This window comes from Silene latifolia, chromosome 1, assembly GCF_048544455.1.
Source record: "Silene latifolia isolate original U9 population chromosome 1, ASM4854445v1, whole genome shotgun sequence".
In the NCBI taxonomy this organism is placed as follows: domain Eukaryota; kingdom Viridiplantae; phylum Streptophyta; class Magnoliopsida; order Caryophyllales; family Caryophyllaceae; genus Silene; species Silene latifolia.
Genome location: NC_133526.1, coordinates 52,414,472 through 52,435,449, shown reverse-complemented (window position 1 = coordinate 52,435,449; position 20,978 = coordinate 52,414,472). Strand labels below are relative to the sequence as shown.

At 36.2% G+C, this 20,978-nt stretch overlaps 1 non-coding gene across 1 annotated transcript; it reads right to left on the bottom strand.

The window, feature by feature from the left end:
* Positions 1-18,652: 18,652 nt before the first annotated feature.
* On the bottom strand, positions 18,653-18,759 carry LOC141618080 (small nucleolar RNA R71). Its single transcript, XR_012531297.1, has one exon. It is a non-coding gene; the product is annotated as a small nucleolar RNA R71 (small nucleolar RNA).
* Positions 18,760-20,978: the final 2,219 nt, after the last annotated feature.

Sequence of the window (20,978 nt, the reverse complement as noted above, 5' to 3'; positions counted from 1 at the left end):
TATTTAAGGTTTCTCTACGCAAGTAATTAATGATGATGATTTTAGAACAAGTAACATAATAAAACAAGTGACTTGGGTTGCAAACCAAGTCACCAATATCAAAAATACAACCCGTGTTTAAAGGATACAAACCAATTTCCAAGTCACACAAGGAAATCAAAATAGTTCTAAAAACTTCAAATACATCATAAAATTAAAGACAAAGCAAATTAAAGCCAAGCTTCCATTGATCCATCACAACGGTTGGCTACTCTAGCTTCCCACATGATCCTCTAGGCTTGCTTCTCCTTGGCTTTGTCCTTGCTAGGAGGCCCTATTTGCAATAAAAAGGGTAATCATCACAACTTGTATCATCATACCAAGGTTGAGATTAAAACATAAAAGATAGGGATAGTTATATACCTACTGGAATAACCTTTCCAGCTTTGATGTCGCCAAGATATTTGGAACAGTTTCTCTTCCAATGCCCAACACCACAACAATAGTGGCACTTGTCCCCGGTGGGGGCACTGTACTTGGGCTTGGAGGCACTAGCTTCACAAGCTTTAGCTATATTCCTGTTGGGAGTTCGCTTCTTCCCCTTCTTCCCGCCTTTCTTGAAGGTTCCCTTGCTCTTATGATTGACATTGAGCACATCTTTGGTGGTGCTAACACTTAGCCCCATGTCCCTTTCGGCTTGCACAAGCATTTTGTGTAACTCATCAAGGGAAACTTTCTTATCTTTCATATTAAAATTCACCCGGAATTGAACATATGCTTTGATTTTGTTGAGGGAATGAATAATTCGATCAATTACGAGTTCATTGGGAATTTCCACCTTATGCATTTTCAAGGTCTCAACATGCTCCATCAACTTGAGCACATGAGGGCTCACCTTTTGGCCCTCCTTGATGTTAAGATCAAAGAATGCGGAAACGGCCTCATATTGAATGACCCTAGGAGCTCGTGAAAACATGTTCACAAGCTTCATGTAGATCTCATGAGCGGTGCTAATCTTTATAGCACTTCGTTGGAGTTCGGCCTCCATAGCAAAGATCAACACATTTTTGATCGCGGCCGACTCCTTTTGGTAAACCTCATAGGTTTGCCTAGCGGCGGTGGTGGACCTAGCATTAGGTTCGGAGGGAGATGCCTCGGTAAGGTAACGAAGCTTGTCGTCACCCTGCGCGGCCAAGCGAAGTTGCGCGTCCCAATCGGCGAAATTAGACCCATTCTTTTCTAACTTAAATCGATCCATGAAGGATCGGAGCCATGACACATTGGTAAGCGTGGTGGAACTAGTGGATGCGGACGTGATTGGAGTTGCCATTGCGGTTGATAAAACAAATTCGACTACAAAATAGGAAATGAAGGAATTAATTAACATCTATCGTTTTATAGAACTCGTATGTTTTAATACAAGTATTTAAGCATCTATGTAGTGACCTCCACCCAACTAACATAAATGATTCCGAGATCCAAATTCATACTAATACGGGTACGGTGAGCCGATTCATCCCTTATTAATATAACTCGGTGGATTAACTCTTTAATCGATTCTACTTTTAGAACTCTCGGTCGATAAAAATTACTCTAATTTTCATCTTTAGCCCGGAACACATGCGACTACGGTCACGAATACTTCCGTTGAGCTCAATCCAAATTTCGATGTAATAACATTTTATTACCCACTTACCCAACGTAACAAAGTTTGTATTACGGTGAAGCCGGATTAACTCCCTTATGAAATTGGGATTCATGGTTTCTACTATTTGGTAAGGCTATATCTCAATTATTGTATGTGAGAGGTCTTGTCAATTTATTATCTATCACGTTTTAAGTGAACTAAAGCGGTGAACTACGATAATTATAATTGACATGGTCGATGACTCGATATGAAATGCATGTGTTGTTGTGGCGATTTGGCAATGCATGCAACATATTAAAAGAAATGCAAAGCAATAAATAAAATTCCTAGTATGTCCTTCCTAAATAGAGAATCTAATAATCTATTACATATTCGGAAACCAACTCCTTTGGTCCCTTGAATCTTCAATTGGCACGCCTCCCAAGACACCGTCTTCGTCGGATCACCTTTCTGAATGGCACCGTCTTTGAAGATGCTCCATAATTACAAATAATAATAAAAAATACAAAGCTATTCCTATTATACAATTGTAAAATAGAAAAATTAATAAAAATAAAAGTGATACGAGATCACATTAAATTACAACGGAATCAATATTCCCTTTCATTACGGGTAATATTGATTAAAACTAAGGCCATACTAAGATAAAATTACATAATTCAAAATTATATAAATAAAAGACATTCAACAATTGAAATATGCAGCATTATAATATGTACCTATCATGCCAAATCATGTGCCAAATCGCCCTATTTAACTTATGCCGTACATATAACCCGGTTTTATGGAAATGCGTGATAATAACCTTTTAAAATCACTAATTAACACTTAAATCACATCTAAGCTCAAGTTAATTATACTAACACCTTTTAGGACTCAAAAATTAGTCATCACATAATTTTTGACAATAATTCAACTTGATTTAATTTTATGCTCATTTTTTACCTTAAAATCATATTATTTATGAAATAAATCCAAATTAAATTTTTAAAAAATTCAAAATTTTAATTTTAAATTTTTGAACATTCTGGAATAATTCCATGACACTCAGCATGTCAAAAATCATGGTTAAAATTTTCGAATTAATTTTTGAGAAAATATAGTTGCAATTTATCGGTTTTATCTCATAAAACATCTAAAGTATCCAAAAATTACTCACATTAATTTTACAACTTTAGATCTGATAAGTGGGATATTTATGCAACCTAAAATAATTTTCTCGTGTCATGCAAAATGATTTAGCTATTTATGCCAAAATAGTCACCATTTATGCCATTTTTACTCTAAAAATTCATAAATCATGCTAGAAGAGATCATTAAATCTCGAAATTTACATACACTCTGTAAATTATGCATGTGACAACATATTAAAGTTCCATGGCTTTATTCGAAGTATAACTATTTTTAACCATTTAACCTCTTTTAATCCATTTTTATCTCATAAACATCATAAATCATGCAATATTAATCCATTTAATACTAGATTTTAAACATAACTTGTAAAATATGCATGTGAGGTCATATAAAATTTTCAAGGTCAGAAACTTAGTTTAACTATTTTTAGCATTTTAATTCCCATTTTAGTCATAAAAATGTAATAAAATGACCAAAAATCCTTAAAATGAGCAATAAATTTACATAAATCATAACAATGACCTAAAAACATTTTAGGACCAGAATATATAACATGCATGGTGATTTCGTGGCTTATACTAATAAATCACAAATTTTTAGTTTTATATGTTAACTTTTTAACTCAGAAAAACAATAACCGATTATGCATGCAACATCCTTATGCTCTGATACCACTTGTTAGGTTCATATACCTATTATTAGACTCCTCTAATAATGAACTAATTAACTTGTTAATTATTTGTTCTTTAGATCTAGTGCATGCATAACAAAATAAGAGATTTATAAGAAAAACAATGTCTCTTACATTGATGCTTGGTTCGAAAATGTGGGCACAAGTAAGGTCACCTTCCTTCACTTGTTCTTGAGCTTAATATGATGGATGATCCTCCTAAGACTCCAAGTATAGAAGACACTCTAATAAGTTGCACCCAAGATTAATCCCAAAAATTCCTACTAATATTAACTAGATATATAGTAGAAATGTTCCCTTAATATTACTAATATTACTACCTTTAGTAATAGTTTTGAGAGTATTAGTATTTTAGAGAGTTTTTATGACTTTGCATGTGAAGTAAGATGAAGTAATAACAAGCAAAGAACAAGATGGAAAAATGAGCAACTAATGCTCTATTTGAAGAGCCAAAAACCGGTGGCCTTTAGCATGGGGAAGAATCTTTTCCATTTGTTTTTACTCATTTGTATAGTGTAGGTTGAGTGTAGGGAACATATGTGTAAGATGTAGTATGAAAAAGCTTGTGTGATGTGTCACAATCACACTTTAATCAAAACAAACAAAAGACAAAAGAGCATCTTTTGTTCTCTTATTTAATGAAAATATGGACCCATTTTGGTCCATTTTTGCCTTTTGTCATTTGTCTCACAAATGCTTATAAGTCATATGTTTAACTATCTTACATAATTAATTATTAATGTAATCATTTAACACTTAAATATTACAATTAATAATATAATATACACTCCACTTTTTGAGTAGTATACTACCATTATATCAACATATAATGGGTCCCATAATTACTAGTTAGTTAAAATTACAACTTCTTGTAACTTTAAATAACTAATTACCTCTACCTTAAAACTTATATAATACCTCAACTAATTTAGTAATTTAACACTTAATTACTAAATTAAATCTTATTTAATCACATTACAATAAGATGCAAAATTACACTCCCATAATTAAGGAATTAATTAATCTGTATCACATACAATTAATTAAATATCTATTTGGGCCTCATCCTATAGGTGTGACCTAAAGGGATCAACTGACCACCACCGTCACACGACAGTAATGTCAAACTCTAGTTAGCCAATCATTACCGATTAATGACGATCAGTCGACTATATAAAGAATCATCCCTCACGTATTCTCAGTCGACTATATAAACATTTGTATGATTTAACATGCCATAAGAGTTCAAGGTATCAGCAATTCTCCCTTGTGACGGTCACAATTTGCGACGGGCAAATGTGACCACCTTTTTTATAAAATGTAGTTTTTTTTTTTTTTTGATGACGAGGGGTTGAATCCCCCCGGGTCCATGCATTCCCGCACCACCATATGGACCATGTAAGCCACCCCCTTCGGGGGCTGCAGTGGCCAAGTGATCATACAACATTTGTATGATTTAACATGCCATAAGAGTTCAAGGTATCAGCAATTCTTTTTAATAAAATGTAACCACTCAAGTACTGTTCATAAAATTTCACTTATAAAAAAATGGTCACATTTTCTGAAAACCTGGTCACATTTGGCCCGTCGCAAATGTGAACAGTGTTTGTGACGGAATAGTACCCGTCACAAGGGAGAATTTGCGTCAAGGTATAGTCTTGAGTTGTGAGATGAAGAGGTTGTGAGGGAGGTGTGAAGATGCCAGCATGTATTATAATGGTCTCCCACATTGGAAAAGGCTGAGAGAATTATCTACCATAAAAGCCAAGGAGTTACTTATCTTATACACAAAAACTCCGGAGAGACGGTCTCTTAATTTCCGTTATATTCACTTTTAATTGGTTTTAGAGTGAAACCTTCTTGAATTTATGAAACGGACTCTCTCACCTCAATTTGAGTGCAGCCCAGACCTGTTTCCACAATACTCCTTTTTTTGTGGTGACAAAAACTATTTTTTAACTGGCGTTAAAAAAATATTATTTAATTGCTAAGTTATTTATGATTTAGGTAGACATTCTCTTTTATGAAGACTAGAAGGCTCGCAACCGGTACTTCTGCTACGCATTGTGTAAACCCTCGTGTATACGTTATTGCCTGCAAATCTCGCATATCATGTAAGTCACCCGATAGTGACAGACTAGAAGTGTAGAAAGCATAGGCTCAGACTATAAACACTCCATAAGATTTCTCTTTGGGAGGTTTGAATCTGAGACCCTTAGAAATTTCACTAAAGTTTTAACCACTATACTCGACTCTTATGTGCTTTTACCTGTAAAGTTAGATAAAATAATTTGATCATATAAACAGGGAAAAAATAAATAATTTAGCCAATTCATATGAATTAAAATGAAAATTAAAGTTTACTCTTTTCGAAAGGTAACAAAGACGCCACTAACTTATGCACAATATGTTGGAGCTAGTGTCCTCCACAGTTAGTGTGATAACGTATATAAATCTCTTATAGGTTCACAAGGGTATACTTAGTATTTTATCAGTTGATTAACGTTTACTTAATAACGGTTGGCTTGCTAGAATTTTGACGTTATTATCATACTGATGGCGGTGATCAACTGGTCCCTAAAAGTCACACCTAAAGGATGTGTTTGAGAGATGTGATTGTATGAAAATATAATCACATTGATGCCTTATATGACTAAAAGGTTAGTCCATGTATTTGACTAAAAGGTTAGTCAATGTGATGATGAAACGATTATTTAATACAATTAAATAATACCAGCTGAGACGAATTAATTGTTAAATTCGTAAATTGAATATAAACTGTTATATTTAATTAATGTATATAATGTTAGCTTAAACAAATTAAGATGTTAATTCGTAATTAGACATAAACGGTTATATTTAATAAGCAAATTATAAATATGCGATATTTATAGTTAATGTATATATTATACGATATTGTCATAATAAATGTTGACAAACCGGTATTAATAATTCGACTGCAAACTGTTATGTGTGGACTTATTAATACATGTCGACATAATTGACAATTGATAAGATATACACACATTTTATACATTGAGATAACAACCAAAATAAGAGGATTTTATCCTTATTTGTTTTTGGTTACTCGGTCAAATAAAAAGAAAAAGGAAGAAAAATATCTCCCCATTTATTCACTCCCATTTACACGGTTTAAAGGGGAGAGGGGAATCATTTTTTCTAACCTAATTTTTGACCTAATTATCACATCACACAAAAACCTAAAAATTAGAAATTAGGGTTCATCTCATTCTAGCAAAAAGAGAGGCATTTCTCAAAACATCTTGGGTGCAACAATTAGAAGAATATCGATTTCGATATTGTTCTTAGGCCATATTTCTAGGACCAAAGGTTGATTCTAATCTCTACTATTTTTCTTTATGCAATTTCATTTATGACTAGCAATTTCATAATTATAATTTCGTTATAATCCGAATTTCTTGATGAAGTATACCGATATTTCCCACAAGTGGTATCAGAGCATAGGCCACGAAATTATTTTGTATGATTTTCATAAATAAATTTAAACAAAAAAATTTTTGAAGAAAAACAATTCGGCCGAACCAAATTTTTTTTTTTGCCGAGAACATTTTTTTTTTCAGCCGAGAGTTTTTGTTTTTTTTTTTTTTTGATACCTAATTTCCATTTTGATTTATTGATATTGTTGTTTTAATATGTTAAGATGATAATATAATTAATTTGTAGATGTTTTGATTTAATAAAAATTAAATTGAAATGTAAATGGAAATTGTTTTTGATTAATGATGATTATTTGTTTTTGCTATATAAATTTTGGCACACATGATGTTAAATTGTTGTTTAAGGATCATGATTCATTAATTTAAATGTTGATGTTTATGCCAATCTTGTCCTAGTAGCAACATTAAACAAATTTGTTCATTATAAAAGGGTATTTTTCTCGAAAAGAAAAAAAAAACTGTTTTTCTTCATTTGGCCATGAATGCCGAGAGTGAGAAAGAAAAAAAAAAGGATGTTTTTCGGTTTTTAGGGCTAAATGCCGAAAGGAAAGAAAAAAAAAATTTTTGGGCAAATGCCGAGAGCAGAAAAAAAAAGAAAAAAAAACTGTTTTTTTTTTTCGTTTTTGGTATAATGCCGTGGGCATTTTTAAAAAAAAAAAAATTCTGTTTTTTTTTTTTTTGTTTTTTTTTTTGGCCAATAATCTTTATACATTATTTATAATGTATGATTGTTTGTTGTGAAAAGGTTCACAAATTTGAGATACCCAAATTATTTTAAAGAGGTTTAAAATAATGTTGGATTAATTCATATTATAGGTTAATGTGAATTAAGATTGAAATTACTGTGAGTAATTGAGGAATTGTCACATAATTTGATCATTTAAATAGGTGGTTTGGATAAATTACTCTACATAATTAAGGAATTATGTCTTGAATGATTAATTTATAGTTGATGCATTTTTATTTAGTTGAATGTTTTGTTGAATGGTTTATTTACGTATTTTTGCAATCGGTTGTAATTTGTAATACCTAGTGTGGCCTTAGTTAATTATGTTTTCGTAATGATGGAAAAATAATTTTAATGTAATTTTGAGATCTCGTATCTCCTTTTGGTTTTCTTTAAGTATTATGGTTTTGAAATTAGAATGTAAATAGGTTCATTTTGTAATTATTAATTGTAATTTTGAGAAGACTAAAGATGGAGATTGGATTGCTCACTCCCGCTACATGGACCAAGATGGAACATCAAGACAAGCTTCTCGGGTCCTAGGAAGGATTCCAAAGTTGTATTTATGTTCATTTTGGTAGATAGGACACACTAGGACTTTATTTTGTTTTACGTTTTTCATTCTCGTTGATTTTCATTCGCATGATAATTAGTGCATCATATTCCGCCTAAACCAAACCACCTACTACTTATATGCATGAAAATTGACTCATATAGTTTGGATGTTAGTTTTCATAGACATACAGATGTCACACAATTTTAAGCCATCATCTTAGTTTATTCATTCTCGCATGCTAGATATTAGTTCACTTAAAATGAATTAAAATAAAGTTGATGGGATCTTCCTCTAAAACTGAAATTGAGACTAGTCTTTATAGGCCAAACAGCTATGAATCCCTTCTTCGTCGGTAGGCATATAGGACCTTACTCTCCATATGACCCCTTCTACGTTGGGTAAGTAGTTTGTGTTGACTTAGTTTACCTCAACATTATAATCCGAAGAGTTTCTCGAGCTTATGATGGACTATAGATAGAATTTACAGAAATTTATCAACCAAGAATTCTAAAAGTAGAATTAGCCAAAAGGTTGGCTTATCAATTTACAGATAATTGAGTCTTGGGATCATTTATATAATTCTTGAGGAAGGTCAATTGTATAAATGCTTGAGTCTTCGCGTTATAACAGTATTGCATTAGACTTAAATCATAACGATGAGTATGCTTATTATATTTTTATTCTTCTTTTTCGCAGTGTAGAATTCGTTTTATATTGATAATACTGCTTACAACAAATGGCTGGAAATAATGATATCCCTATGCCAAGTGCCACACTTGGACGCGAGTCCTGGCTAAAAGCTTTCATGGACCACATGAATCACTTCACACGATCGAAGAATGACGGGTCCAACTTTGCGGATCGGGAGGCATCATTACGCAATCTTTGCCATTCGACGGTAAGCTCAAGTACTTAACTGAGCCAATACCGCCAAACCCAGGCCCCAATGCAAGAGCTAACGAGTCAATTGCTTATAGTGACTTCGTTATGGAAGCGGGTGCGATAAAAAATGTACTCATTTTTGCAATGGAAACCAATTTGCAAAGACGCTTCATTGCCCAAGGTGCAAACAAGATTTTCACCACGCTCACTAATGAGTTCTCAAAAGCACCGAGAATCGTTACTTATGAGCATACCTGTCGCTTCTTTGATGCGAAAATCCAGAAGGGCCAACCGGTTAGCCCACACATTCTTAACATGATTGAGAATGTCGAGAAACTGGAGGCACTTGATTGCAAAATCAGTGAGAGTATAGTCAATGACCGTATGCTTCATTCACTTCATGATGGTTTTGCCCTCTTCAGGGCAAATTACTACATGAATGACATGAAGAAAAGTCCTCATGAGCTACACTCACTTCTCGTACAGACCGAGAAGGATATGAAATTGAGTGGGAGCATGAAGCAAGATGTTCTCATGATTTCCAACAAGAATAAGGGTAAGGGCAAAGCTCACGGCAACCTAACTGTAGGAAAGCTAAAGTTTAAGAAGTCAGGAAACGGTAAGAGTGGGCCTGGTGAGACTAGTGGCTCACAAGGCAAGGCAAAGAGCAAGGACGGTAACGTTGAATGCCACCATTGTCACAAGACTGGACATTGGAGGAGGAACTGTCCCGTGTACCGCGAGGACATAAAAGCAGGCCGCGTCACTCTTGTTGGTATGTCATCTTATATTCATATGATTGAGATTAACCATGCAAGTTTCGGAACTTGGGTACTTGATACTGGTTGTGGTTCTCATCTATGTAATCATTTGCAGGGCCTAAAAAACATCACACCTCTCGCAAAGGGTGATGTGGACCTGCGAGTCGGGAATGGAGCACGAGTTGCTGCAGTCTCAATGGGAACATATGTAATCCAGCTCCCTAGTGGTTTTGAGTTATATTTATATAACTGTTACTATGTACCCAGTTTGTCTAAGAATATTATTTTTGTTTCCGTACTTGATAAAGACGGTTTTTCATTTTCAATAAAGGACAATAGCTGTATTTTCTCTTTTAATGAAATGGTTTATGGCAAAGCAGTTTCCATGAATAGAATATATATCTTAGATCAAACCACAGATATATTACATGTGAATAATAAGAAATTAAAGGTTGGTGACAAAGATCAAACTTATCTATGGCATTGTCGAATGGGACACATAAATGAAAAACGTGTAAAGAAACTCATTGAGAATGAGACTATTCCCACATTTGATTTCTCTTCATTTGGCACGTGTGAATCATGTCTTATCGGCAAAATGACTCGAATTTCCTTCAAAGGTGTTGGAATGCGCGCTATTGACCTATTAGGACTCATACATAATGATGTATGTGGACCTATGTCAATCACCGCTAGAGATGGCTATATATATTTTATCACTTTCACGGACGATTTGAGTAGATACGGATATGTCTACTTAATGAAGCATAAAAGTGAGTCTTTTAAAAAATTCAAGGAATACCAGAATAAGGTTGAGAACCAACTGGGAAGAAAGGTTAAAACACTCCGTTCAGATCGGGGTGGCGAATATCTTTCAAATGAGTTTGATCAACACCTTAAAGACTGTGGAATAGTTTCACAGTTAACTCCACCTGGAACACCTCAATTAAATGGTGTGTCCGAACGGAGAAATGGAACACTACTTGATATGGTTCGATCCATGATGAGTCACACGGTAGTACCTGATTAATTATGGGGTTTTGCTCTTTTGTCAGCTGCTCTTATACTTAACCGAAGTCCGTCTAAAGCTGTCGACAAGACTCCATATGAAATGTGGAAGGGAACGGTCCCTAACTTGTCCTTTATTCGGGTTTGGGGCTGCGAGGCTTATGTCAAGTGGAGACACGAGGATAAGCTCGGCCCGCGATCGGTCAAGACATACTTTATTGGTTATCCAAAAGGAATGTTTGGTCATTACTTCTATTCGCCTACCGAACATCGAGTTTTTGTTACGGCTAGTGCAAAGTTCTTAGAGAAAGAATTTCTCGAGAACAAGTCAAGTAATAGAACCTTCGAGCTGTCGGAGATTCAAGAACCAACAACCGAGGAACAGATGGAGGAAGATGTTCCTTCAACTGATGATACGGTTAATATTCCTCAGGAACCTAGGAGGTCGGGTAGAGTCTCTAATCCTCCAGACAGATACATTGGTATGGTCGAGGAAAATGACGTTTTGCTCCTAGAGAGTAATGAACCCGCTACCTATAAAGGTGCCATGACCTGTTCCGACTCTAAGCTATGGCTTGAAGCCATGCAATCCGAGATGGACTCCATGTATGAGAATGACGTATGGGATCTTGTTGATTTACCTAACAAGGTACGACCTCTACAGTGCAAATGGCTTTACAAAATAAAGCATTCTGTAGACGGGCAACCAGATACCTATAAAGCACGACTAGTGGCAAAAGGTTTCACTCAAGTGCACGGATTGCATTATGATGAAATTTTTGCACCTGTAGTTATGTTGCGTTCCATTCAGATAATCTTAGCGATTGCCGCTTTTCATGACTATAAAATTTGGCAGATGGATGTGAAAACCGCCTTCTTAAACGGTTATTTGGAGGAGGAATTGTACATGGTACAACCCGAAGGTTTCATAGATCCTGAAAATCCTAATAAAGTGTGCAAGCTTAAGCGTTCCATTTATGGACTTAAGCAAGCTTCTCGGAGTTGGAATCATCGTTCGACCAGGTGATAAAATAGTATGGTTTCACTCGATCGGTCGAGGAACCATGCTTATATATCAAGTCAAGTGGGAGCAAGATTGTTTTCTTGATATTGTATGTTGATGACATACTCTTGATTGGGAATGACATTCCTCTCTTATCTTCGGTAAAAGGATGGTTGAAGAACCATTTTCAGATGAAAGATCTGAGTAAGGCACAACGCATATTGAGAATCCGTATCTATCGAGATAGATCACGACGGATGTTATCACTGAGTCAGGAGTCTTATTTAGATAAGATTCTTGAAAGGTTCAGCATGACCAACTCCAAGAAGGGGAACCTTCCAATGACTTCTGGGATGCATTTGAGCAAGTCTCAGTCACCCACGACGCCTGAAGGGGTTGAACGCATGAGTCGTGTTCCTTATGCATCAGCCATAGGATCAATCATGTATGCCATGATATGCACACGTCCAGACGTGGCATATGCATTGAGTATGACGAGTCGGTACCAAAAGAATCCAGGTGAAACACACTGGATCGCTGTTAAAAACATCCTTAAGTACCTATGGAGGACTAAGGATTGGGTATTGACTTATGAAGGAGATACTAAGCTATGTGCAATCGGTTACGCAAATGCTAGCTTCCAAACAGATCGAGATGATTCGAAATCTCAGTCTGGATTCGTCTTTACTCTTAATGGTGCTGCGGTCAGCTGGAAGAGTTCCAAACAGGAAGTTGTAGCAGATTCTACTACTGAATCCGAGTACTATGCCGCTTCAGAAGCAGCAAAGGAAGCTATATGGATGCGTCAATTCTTACAAGGAGTAACCATAGTTCCTAGTTCGAATGACCCAATCACTATCTATTGTGATAATAGAGGTTCCATCTTCCAGGCTAAGGAGCCTAAGTCTAGCAACAAGTCTAGACATGTACATCGGAAGGCTCACCTGATCCGTGATTACGTGGAGCAAGAGGAGATAGTGATTGACAAGATAGCTTCGGATGATAACATCGCTGATCCTCTCACTAAACCGTTAAAATATGATAAGCATGAAGGGCACGTTATCTCCATGGGAATTAAACGTGTTCCTGAGTTGTACTAGTTGCTAATGAATTCGATACGTTATCTTTTTCATATGCTATTTATAACTTCATCGTATTATTTCATATTTTGTTTTTCATGTGGATTGTACGACATCATTGAACGCCACAAAGTGAACTGAATTACATTATATTTGTTTTGGTCCGTAATCGCCTACATGAGCTGATAACTCTGGCTATTATTTTGTGAAGTTGATTGATGGTGGGTTCAACGAGCCATCAGTCAAACGGTTGGCTGATCGATCACATATGCGAGTTAAAACGATACCTCGTAGGACAAATTGTGACAACGTAATGGAGTATTAAATGTTTAAAAACATTCGGTGCCAGGTCGTGGGTTGGACGTCCATTGTGTTCCTAGAATCGATTCTTTTGACTATCGACTGTCTCTTGAGATTAAGGCAGTTTTTGGGTGACTTTGGTTTCTTTCTCATGGTCGACCGTAACAGGAGGCTAAGCAGATTTTTTCGGGTCATTTCATCTCGTGCTTATATCTGCAGGATTCGAGTTGAAGAAAATATCCAACCTTTATCAGGTTTAGTCATTTCTCAGGGCCACTCGAGGAGTTGTAACTGAAATGCATGGCCATGCTCGAATGATGATTCGTTTATCAGTTAAGTAACTCTCTAGTCGGGAAAACCACTCTTGATATTGATCACTTGTAAAATACGACCTTTGTGAATACCGATTTTGCAAATTGTTTTACATTGGGTGGGAGAAATTAAGGATATGAGAATCGGTTATCGCACATACACTTGTGAGGACAAGTGGGAGATTGTTGGAGCTAGTGTCGTCCAAAGTTAGTGTGATAACGTATATAAATCTCTTATAGGTTCACAAGGGTATACTTAGTATTTTATCAGTTGATTAACGTTTACTTAATAACGGTTGGCTTGCTAGAAGTTTGACGTTATTATCATACTGATGGCGGTGATCAACTGGTCCCTAAAAGTCACACCTAAATGATGTGTTTGAGAGATGTGATTGTATGAAAATATAATCACATTGATGCCTTATATGACTAAAAGGTTAGTCCATGTATTTGACTAAAAGGTTAGTCAATGTGATGATGAGACGATTATTTAATACAATTAAATAATACCAGCTGAGACGAATTAATTGTTAAATTCGTAAATTGAATATAAACTGTTATATTTAATTAATGTATATAATGTTAGCTTAAACGAATTAAGATGTTAATTCGTAATTAAACATAAACGGTTATATTTAATAAGCAAATTATAAATATGCGGTATTTATAGTTAATGTATATATTATACGATATTGTCATAATAAATGTTGACAGACCGATATTAATAATTCGACTGCAAACTGTTATGTGTGGACTTATTAATACATGTCGACATAATTGACAATTGATAAGATATACACACATTTTATACATTGAGATAACAACCAAAATAAGAGGATTTTATCCTTATTTGTTTTTGGTTACTCGGTCAAATAAAAAGAAAAAGGCAGAAAAATATCTCCCCATTTATTCACTCCCATTTACACGATTTAAAGGGGAGAGGGGAATCATTTTCTCTAACCTAATTTTTGACCTAATTATCACATCACACAAAAACCTAAAAATTAGAAATTAGGGTTCATCTCATTCTAGCAAAAAGAGAGGCATTTCTCAAAACATCTTGGGTGCAACAATTAGAAGAATATCGATTTCGATATTGTTCTTAGGCCATATTGCTAGGACCAAAGGTTGATTCTAATCTCTACTATTTTTGTTTATGCAATTTCATAATTATAATTTCGTTATAATCCGAATTTCTTGATGAAGTATACCGATATTTCCCACACAATAACCAATAGCCACTACACAACTCTGGGGCGGACCCACTGCTAAAGGTGGTGTTGCAAATGCTACACCAAAGAAAAACGATTATGTGAAGAAAATAAAATTTGCTACACCAAAATAGCTAATTTATTACTAAGTAATCAATACTGCAAGTGTAATATACGAGTATGAATTTAAGTACATAGAGTATTCATGGAATTTAATGCTATGCAATCAATTTATAACTATGTCTAGTAATATACGAGTATAAATTTATGTACATAGATTAGTATTTTGTTTTTCATCCTCGTTGGCTCTTTATTATCATTCATATGATAATGTGATTATATGTTTTTTAAATGCCTTCTGTAAATTGGATATTCGCTGTCAAAATATTATGGAGTATAAATAAAAATGTTAAAAACACAATCAAAATAGAAATAATCAATTGGTGGAGAAAAATAATTTGCACTGTACTTTGCCACATCAAATAGTGTTAACAATTCGCTACAAATAAACGTTTAATAATTCTATTTTTTTCATAGATTTCAATAAGATATGTCTATAATTATACATTTACTATAAAATAGTTTTGATTAAAGATTAAGCGAAGAATATGATGATTTGTATCAGTGGTGATGTGTGTTTTGGTAAAAAAAACTGTCAAAACACGATATTCTATCTCGTTAGGGGTTAAAGTGACCTACTCTTTTTAGCCTTGTATTGGGGGGTTAAATTATATATGATTTATGACGGAGTAATGATATAAATAATGTAAAGGGCAAAATAAAGGAATAATGACACAAGAGATTTTGGTGACGCGGAAAACCCGATGTGGAAAACAACCGCGGGGGGAGTCGGTATCCCGCCAATAATCCACTATATGATAATTATGGTACAATATACAATGATCCAGTATATTGCGGATCTGATTCCCTTTAATATCGGACCGGAACTAGGCGCATCAATGAACAACAGTGGTAATTTTGTGGGTTTATACGTAGGTTTGCAGTAGGGAAATTAGGTTAGCTTGTGGTGAAGCAATTAATGTTGCAATGATTGCATGATGATGGTGGAAGCCAATTGCACGTAATAATGGTGCTAAGATGCTCCTTCTTGCTTGCTTGCTTCTCTTTAGTGCACGGTATTTTCTAGGTAGGAGTTATGACGGCGGTGTTTGTTGTGGTGTGAATGAATATGGATCCCTTCTCTTCCTTGCTTCCTTGTATTTATAGTGTATAAACCCTAGCCTTGTCCTACTCCTTGTATGGCAAGTTATCGTGGTCCTACCATGCTTCTTTCCATAAACGATGTCTCACGTTCTATTCTCCCTGATCTCCCTGAAATCTCCCTGATGATCTTCAACACGCGGGCCTCCCTTGGCCGTTGGTCTCCTTGAGCCAATTTACCAAATTGGCTCTGATGGACTGATGTGACCATAATTGGCGCATATTTAGCCCCCGAATTAGCCTTGTTTCCATGCTTTTTAGTGCTTATTTGGGTCATTTCTTATCTTTAGTTCTTTGTTTTGCATATTCTTTGAGATTTTGGTCCCTTGGTAGGAAAGGAGTAAGAATCTTGCATTTTCATGGCAAAACAAGACTAAATTGATCCAATTCAATGACCAAGCATCAAGGAGAGACAAGATTAGAAGGCCTTTGTACATATCATAGTAGAAGAGCAATGTTGAGGAAAGATCCTTGAGTCCCCAAGGAAATCCCCAAGGAATTTATGAAGAAAAGGGAAGAAAAGAAGAAGTTACTATGCTGACTAACAATCCGAGCGGATTGTCAACAATCCGCCCGTCCGGCCCTCGCACAATCCGAGCGTCCCCACCGAATCCGCTCGGATTCCCCTCAACAATCCGACCGGATTCCCAGAATCCGCTCGGATTCCACCGCCCAAATCCGGCCGTCCCGACCTTATTCCGCCGGATTTCTTCACAAAGACGGATTGTCTTCTTCAAGCTACGAAAGAGAAGCCCTTCTCTCAGAAAATACCGGGTCCTCCTTGCTCAACTTAAAAAGTGTAATTACTAGTTTAGCCCTTAGTTAACCCTAATGCATCCTCCCTAATTTTCACTATAAATACCCCATTAGGCTAATTAGAGGAGCATGTTCTTCTTATCAATAATTAGTGTAGTTAATATCAATCAAACCTCTCTTCAATATTGTAATCAAGTATTAATCAAGTTTTAATCCAAGTTTTAGTTCTTTAATCTCTCTTTTGTTCATCCTTTATTTTGGGTAATTGGAGATTATTTGGGTTATTATTGGGAGATTGACAACCTCTCAATCTAGCATTCAAGTACTTCTATTATTCTTGCTTTATTATTGGAATCATTAGTAGGTATAATCTCTTAATCCCTTTTTAATTATTGTTAATTACTTTCATTTATTCATCATGTTTCATATTGTTAGTATGATTGACAACCTTGCTAGCATGATCAACATGATAATGAGTGAGTAATCTCTTAGCTAGGGTTAATGGGTGATTAGCGGAAACCAACATGGGGAATGATTCATGCTTAAATTAATATGCTTTCATGTTTTATTTGCTTGCTTGTTTTGATCTCAACTCATGCACATGTTATATTTGATGAAATGCTAAGCCTATGAATCCTTGCATTTACTATCATCTCCTATCTTTTCAATGAGACTTGTAAGACATAACCCAACTCGAGTCTCATTAGACCATGCATGTTGTTGAGTAGGGAAGATTAAGTCGACTTGTAGGTGTTGTACAATCTAATCGATTCGGCTCCGGGACCCAAACTTTCCTAGGATTGTAAGATATAACCCAACTCAATCCATCACAACAATAATTGCTTGCTTATAATTTGAGAACATGTTTGTATGATCATATCCCATGATTCTCCTATGACCCCATGACACCCTAGTGCCTTTAATCAATTGTTTACACCCCTTTTTGTTCATCTTGCTTGTTTATTTTCAGTGTTATTCTAGTTTAGTAACCTTCTACATCAACCCAATTTGTGACACCCCTTAGACACCACTAGTTACAATAGAAATCTCATTTCAACTCCCGTCCCTTGGGATCCGACCTTTACTTGCCTCTTTACTAATTGTAGAGTTGCTTGTTAAGCTATAAATTGTGTTTTGATTCGACCGTGACCAACGACCACATCTTAATTTGTGAACACCTAGCGGGATCGCATCAAAAATGGCGCCGTTGCCGGGGACGGTGTTTGTTTGACTTAGATTTCTTTTTATTTGTTATTAGTTGTGTCTTTCTTCACCTTGAGGAAGTAAAACTCCTCAAGGTTTGTTCTAATTGTTTTTGAGTTGTTTGATATTTTGCATGTCTAGAAGGTTACAAAGTGAATTGTTACCTTTTGACCGTGAAATCGAAAGAACCTTGACGAACAATAGGAGACTTGTTAGGAGGAATTTGAGAGGTGTTGGTGAAGTTGTTCAACCCACTAGTGAGTTTGTCAATCCTTTCGCAATAGAAGGAGAAGAAAACCCATTACACAATACCCCACAAAATCCACCTACAATGCCAAAATTCTCGTCACACTCCGTACCCACCGAGGAGAATCTACCAAATGGTACTCCTACACCGCAACATCTCACCGGAAACTTTATTGCCAAGTCCGCCTTCATCCAACTAGTTGAGAGGAGCCAATTTGGGGGGATGCCTAGTGAGGATCCTCATTCTCATATGGAAACCTTTTGCGATTATTGTGATGCTATCTCTCAAACGGGCGTGACTCAAGACCAAATTAGATGGGTCTTATTTCCTTTTTCCTTAATCGGCACCGCAAAGCAATGGTTGAAGGGCCTTGATAAGGCCACCCTTGGAATAGATTCTTGGAAGAAGTTGGCTCTAGCTTTCTACAAAAAATTCTACCCACCGGAAAAGACCAACATGCTAAGAGCTCAAATTACGGGTTTTAAGCAAAGGGATGAAGAGTCTTTGTATGAAGCTTGGGAGCGGTTCAAGGGAATTTGTCGCTCATGTCCTCACCATGGACTTAGCGAATGGTTTTTGGTACAACAATTTTGGAATGGTTTATATGAAGATTCTAGGAACATTCTCAATATGGGATCGAATGGGATGTTCACCGAGGTTGATGACAACCAAACTTGGAGCAAAATTGAAGAAATGGCAATCCACAATTCACAATATAGTAGGCCTCGCAAGGCTACTAGAGGAGAAAAGTATGAAGTGGACGCCGTTACTCAATTAGGTGCCCAACTAAGCTCCCATATCGATACAATCAACTTGAAGTTTGAACAAGCTATGGCTAGACTTGAGGAAAACTCAAAATCATCGAAGCATCATGTCAATGCCATGACGGCATCCTCATCAATCCCAAGTGGGATATGTGAGAATTGTGGAACTTTGGGTCATGACCCAAGTGAGTGTAGGGGAACAACCGAACAAGTGAATGCTTTCCAAGCATATAAAAGTGGTACCCCTTATTCAAATTTTTACAATGAAAACACCAAGTTCCATCCAAATCTCTCATACAAAAGCCAAAATGTTCAAAACCCTCAAACAACATACACTCCACCACCCATGAGAAACCAAAATCAAAGACCCTTTTACAATCAAAACCAAGGTTACCAAAATCAAAATCCATACAATCACCAAAATGACCAAGGTTTTGATGTCCAAAAAGCGGTCCTCCAAATGCAAAAGAATCAACAAGAATTTTTCAACCAAATGCAAAAAGATAGCCAAGCAAAAGAAACCACCATCAACAACATTCTAGCTCACACCAAGATGTTGGAAACACAATTGACTCAACTAGCATCTTCAAGCTCACAAAGACAAAAGGGGCAATTACCACCTCAAAGTAATCCCCTAGACATGAAACGGTTAGTGCCATTCACTTGAGAAGTGGTACAAGGTATGAAGCACCAAAGAAGCAAGTTGAGGATGAAGTTGTGGAAGCTAGTGAAAAGGAAGAAATTGTGCAAAACTCCAAAGATGGAGAATCATCAAAAGAAGAAAGTTCAAAGAAAAATGAAGACAAGGCCAAAGAGAAGGAGCCCATTGTGATTAGACTTCCTTTTCCAAGTCGTCAAGCCAAGCCCAAATTTGATGATCAACTTGGAAAGTTCATGGAAATTGTGAAGAATTTAGAAGTCTCAATTCCTTTCACGGAATTAATCAATCACGTTCCGGCCTATGCAAAGTACATGAAAGATATCCTCACAAAGAAGAAGTCGATCCGGAAACTTGAGACTATCGCCTTCACTAAGGTGAGTAGTGCAATACTTCAAGGGAGTTCACCTCCAAAGTTAAAGGATCCGGGAAGCTTCTCAATACCGTGTACCATTGGCGACACGACGATCAACAAAGCCTTATGTGATCTAGGGGCTAGTGTGAGTGTCATGCCGTACTCGGTAAGTAAAAGGTTGGGGATGGGAGAGCTTAAATGCACCAACATCACACTCCAAATGGCCGATAGATCGACGAAGACACCGTTAGGGATATGGGAAGATGTCCCCGTGCGAATTGGGAAGTTTTTCATACCGGTGGACTTTGTCATTGTTGATATGGAGGAAGATTCCAACATTCCAATCATCCTAGGAAGACCTTTCCTACACACCGCCGGTGCGGTGATTGATGTGAAACATGGAGAGCTCACTCTAGAAGTGGGAGATGAAAGCATAACTTTTAATCTTGACAAGACTATGAGAGCTCCTCGTTTGCATGAGCCATGTTTCATGATTGATCACTATAGCCGAAAAGATGAAAGGAAGAAATCGGAACTCCAATGGAGGAAGAAAATTGAAGATGCTCCATTCAAAGAGCAAGTAAATTGTGACAAGGAGAGCTTGCAAAGCTCATCAAAATCAACCAAGGAAGAAGAGGATGGCCTCATTGGCCAAGAGAAGAAATTGGGAGAGTTGTCTCCATCTAAGCAAGAGATTTTCAATGATCAACTCAATGAAGTTTGTGGTCTTTGGGACGACGAATTTGAAGGGATTTTTAATCCCTACATTGGACATGCCATCGATCATGATCAACAACAAGGGCCACGGTCTATTGAGCACCTCTACCATAATAATGAACAAGCTTTTGATTACTTCTTCAAGGTGTTGAGCAACATCAACAACACCTTGAACATGCCCCCTTGACATCTCATCGAGAATGAGAGTTTGGTGGAGTCCTCCCTAAACCACCACTTGTAAATATTTCTAACTCCCTAACTTACATTTAAATTCTTGTATTGCATTTT